The sequence below is a fragment of the Lygodium microphyllum genome, chromosome 2, assembly GCF_053477565.2.
Source record: "Lygodium microphyllum isolate KBCC chromosome 2, Lygodium_microphyllum_v1.1.10, whole genome shotgun sequence".
NCBI classification, from domain to species: domain Eukaryota; kingdom Viridiplantae; phylum Streptophyta; class Polypodiopsida; order Schizaeales; family Lygodiaceae; genus Lygodium; species Lygodium microphyllum.
This window is the reverse complement of record NC_141136.1, coordinates 174,390,295-174,395,097: the sequence shown is the minus strand read 5'-3', so window position 1 is coordinate 174,395,097 and position 4,803 is coordinate 174,390,295. Positions and strand designations below refer to the sequence as shown.

Genomic DNA, 4,803 nt, shown 5'->3' with positions numbered 1-4,803 from the left:
AAGTCCTAAATGAGAGACAGAGGAGATATCCGCAAATCAAGAGGGAGCTACTGGGGATTGTCACGGCTCTCAAATGTGACAATGAGTACTTTATTGGAGCTTCAGTTGTGTAGAGACAGATTTCTTGCCATTGATTGGTATGATTACGAGTTGCTCTACTCCGGATATAGCTATGCTGAGATGGATTGCATACATCAAGTCATTAAATCCAGAATTTAAACACATAGCAGGGAAGGATAATCTAGTGGCAGATATGTTGTCTAGAGCCAGATATGATGATGAGGAGACTCTACTTGCAGAAGAGGATGATGCAAAAATTTCCGCCACTATGGTTGATCATGTTTGTCATGTCTTTGATATTGTGGCTTTCATAAAAGAACTCTATGTTGGAGATTGGTTGCAGATTGGCAAGTATCTTAGTACACTAAGTAAAAGAGATGAATGGACAGATGAAGAGTTCAAGAAGATCAGAAGGAAAGCCTATGGTTATTTTCTCAAGGACGGATTTCTTTGGAAGCATCCGAAGAAAAGAGGCGGATTACCTTTGCGGGTTGTCTGCGATAGAGAGACACAGTTACAGGTGATGAGGGAGTTTCATGAGAGTCCTCGGGCTAGTCATAGAGGAGTGTGGGCTACTTATGAGAAAATCAAGGAGAAATATTGGTGGAAAGGCATGTATAGAGATGTTTCTCACTTGGTTGAGACTTGCAGAGACTGCTAGATGTATTCGGTAGTGCGTCATCGAGATGAGCTTCATCCGACCTATCCGCTATGCATTCATTATAAGTGGGTAGTTGATTTGGTTACTATGCCTATGGGTCTATGGCAGATGAGATACATTGTTTTGGCTAGAGAGGATCTTACCAATCATGTTGAGGGCAGATCTTTGAGAACGAAGACCACTAGTACAGTGTGTAAGTTCTTATTGGAAGAAATTTTTTGTAGGTATGGCTGTGTGGGTAAGATCACTGCGGATCGCGGTGAATTGGATGCAGATGAAGCTAGGGTGTTTTTCTCTCAGCTAGGAATCAAGTTGGCTCTAACTACAACATATAATCCACAGGGAAATGGGAAGAGTGAAAGAGGGCATCCGTCGATAGTGAAAGCATTAGCTAAAGCATGCAGAGGACGGATTGGAGAATGGTCGAGACTTCTACCATTTGCTTTGTGGGCTAATCGTACGACTCACAGTGTTACCACAGGATATATGCCTGCAGAGTTGATGTATGGTCAGAAACCAGTTATGCCGACTGAGACTTGTGTTTTGACTTGGTCAGTTTTACCTTGGCAAGAGGATTTGACGAGAGAGGAGCTCTTAGCTCTTCGGATTCGGCAGTTGGAGAGAAGACCAGAGGATATTCAGCTAGCTATTGACAGGTTGAAGGCTGCTAGACTAAGAAATAAGGATAGGTTTGACAGTAGGCATCGCTTGCGGCCTAGAGCAATAGAAGAGGGAGATTGGGTATTAGTCTTTGATAGCAGCCTTGAAAATCAGCATACTGCACTTCAGAAGATGGTGAAAAGATGGTTTGGGCCGTACATAGTCAGACATGTCTTTGATAATGCAACATATGAGCTGACAGAATTGGATGGGACAGTGCTTAGAGTGGCTATTGCTGGAAAAAGAATCAAGATTTTCAAGAAAAGAGATGATGAAGATTATGCATTGGAAGAATTTTCAAGAGAAGAGCAATGAGAAGAAACTCCAATGGAAGAGACAAATGATATGACAGATAATCTTGTTGATATACCGGAAATGCATAATGAAGAGATTGATCTATTTGTGGATCTTGATGATAACGATCATGGGTAGTTGGCCCATCCGGAGGATGTGCAGGATTAGAGGGGGTGGATGTCGTATTGCTGCGCATTCCAGGTGTGAAATCCACCCAAAAGTTGTGTGTGGGATTTGATACTTTGTACATATTTAGTTGTTGTGTTTATACTTTTGTTCTATGTGGAAGAGGGTTTGGAGCAAGAGGAATTAATCAATAATGCTCTGGTTGACATGTATGCAAAATCTGGTGTGCCGAAAATCGGGGCACGTCTGACAAATTTTGGCAATACATGCTTTCGCAACTCTATGCTGCAATGCTTAACATATACAGCACCTCTTGTGACATATCTTCAGAGTGGTCTACATAAAAGTACATCAGGATTTTGTGCTATGTATGCATTAGAAATTCATGTAAAGAAGGCATTGGCTGCTTCAGGGAGCAGGTTCTCTCCAACTTACCTTGTCAAGAATCTGCAGTGCATTTCACAGTCATTTCGAATGTGGTGTCAAGAGGATGCTCGTGAATATATGAGAAATTTGATTGAGGCATTGCACAAATGCTGCCCTATCAAGAACCTTGGTGGTGGTTCTAAAACTTTTCAGGAAAGCCTCATCCAACAATTGTTTGGTGGACGTCTTAGAAGCCAGGTGAAGTGTACTAATGCTCACATTGTTCAAATACTTATGATCCCTTCTTGGACTTAAGTCTTGAGGTTGCCAGAGCAGAATCTCTACAGAAAGCTTTAGCATATTTCACAGCTGTTGAGATTTTGGATGGAGACAACAAGTATCAATGTGGAAAATGCAACACAAAAGTCCGAGCTTTGAAGCGGTTCACAGTTTTTGTCACCTCATATTCTGACCTTACAACTCAAGAGCTTTGGTAGCTTGGGAGGTTGCGGGTGGGGGGGGGGAAGGGGAAAGATAGACAAGAAGATTCAGTTTGGTACTACTCTGGACACTATTACTGTTTTGTCCGAATAGCTAGGGGCTTGTGGCATGTTCTGGATGATAGCCAGATCAGCCAAGTAAGTGAGAAAACTGTCCTTGAACAAAAGGCCTACATTCTCTTCTACTTACGTGACACAGTCATTAGTTGGCTATTTTCAGAGAGAGCTAACTTGGGGGCATAGGAAAATTCGGCAAGGGTGGCTTTTCTATCCGGTTACCACTTATTTTGACAGACTCGTGTTTTGTGAAGGCTCTGGGGAAGATCCCACTTGTAGCAGATCTGTTTCTGGAAACAGCATTGCCGATCATCTTTGTTACCTGGGAGTGTATCTTCAAGCTGATACATGGGGATCGTGTTCATTCATTTTAAATAGCAGTGTGACAGAATCAACAAATGATGCCTAATGTAAGTTTTTTTTTCTCCGTCATCGTAAAGAGGAGCATCAGAGGGTGTTTTCTTCCTCGCGCAGAGGTCACAATGGCAGTAGTAGTTTGATCGAAAGAGGAGGCTGCAGAACTTCCCTGGAGTATGGCAGAATTATAAGTGGCAATTAAAGAGCGTGAGGTGTCCAACAAGCTATGGAAATACAAGCTGAATTGAACGATCAGAAGAACACGATTGACATCGAGGATGAAAATCAGCTTTTGGAGAATAGGCTTCGTAGTCTTCGGCAATAGCTCATAGGTGCAACTATAATATCTGGAGAGTCTGTTATGCATCATGGCAATTCAGTCGATGAAGAAGATGATCGCAGATTCGCTCAGAGAAGACGTCAAGTGATCTTTTAAAGCGCTTAAAGGAGGCAATAGAAGCTTTAATGTACAGTTGTTTCTGATTTCGGATCTGTATGCAAATGATTTTGCAAGGCTTGGGGGAACCTTTAGTCATCTTCTCAAGACAATTGTTCTGACTCCTGAGGATTACAAAGTTGTAGAATGGGAAGAAGGCAGTATGGAAGACAGTGAGAGGAGAGTTACACATCTGGGTAAATAGAAACTGTGTTGTTACTCTGGACTATCCACAAGTCTAATCAGCTGTCTGCAACAAGGGATCTACAAGAGTCTTTAACAAGGCTTATTACTAAACATTTCAAGTGTCATCCAGCGAGAAATTTCAATATCATCACTCCTTAAACAATATCACTCTGACTCAAAACAAGCTACCTCAAAATCTATGATCTTCACAGTCAGGTCCTCTGCCAAGAACAGATTTGTGACTTCAAATTCTAATGCAGTATACCTTGAAAATCCAGTTATCTCATATCACGAATTATATCAAGAGCCATGTTGAAAATCAATTTCAATGAAATGAAAAATGTTGGCTGTTTATATTGAAAATAGACCCTTTTTTAGATGAAGAGGAAGGTACTCTGTAATGATGCAGCATACTGGTGGCTTTCTCCATGCTCCAACAAACTTCACTATGATTTTATGATGAACTCTCGAACTATTATAATGCAAAATTGAGAAGTTTGCTATTCAGAAAAGGGATCCTTGATTTTGGTCCAATGTTATTGGTTTTTTATATAAATCCTTTACAGTACTGGACATTATTATGATCTGCACTAAAACTGTTTCCTAAACCTCTTGTATGCACCTCTGAGGATCTTCCGTACTCGTCCTTTATTGCTACTGTAGCTATTCTAAAGACTGAGGCATACAAAATTGTTGTCTTAAATTGGATTCAGGATTCTCAAAGGCTGTGGATGTGAATATAGACAATAATTACCTGTCTGAATCAAAAGAATAAGCTGTTATAACAGAGTTCAGGTTCTCTGATGAAAAAGAGGGAGTTGCTAAGCTAACAAGCTGTTTGTCTCATCAGTCTTTTGAAGAGTTGTTGAAATATAAATATGATTCTTTGTAGAGGCCACCACTATTGACCTTCTATCCTTCTATCCTGAAATTATTCAAAGTCCTCTGTGGTCGTGACTTTGCTTTCGACAACCCTTAGGATAAAAAATTGTATGTGGCGGTGTGGGCATGTAACAGGATGTTTAAACGAGTAACTGGCCACACCCCGTTGAAGCCAGACTATGGGGAGGAGTGTGTTTTGCCCTTAGAGATTAAGTTGA

General features: G+C 41.0%; 1 pseudogene; it reads left to right on the top strand.

Annotated features, from left to right (window-relative positions):
* The first annotated feature begins 2,008 nt into the window (after window positions 1-2,008).
* Window positions 2,009-2,910, top strand: LOC148040634 (ubiquitin carboxyl-terminal hydrolase 23 pseudogene; annotated as a pseudogene).
* Window positions 2,911-4,803: the final 1,893 nt, after the last annotated feature.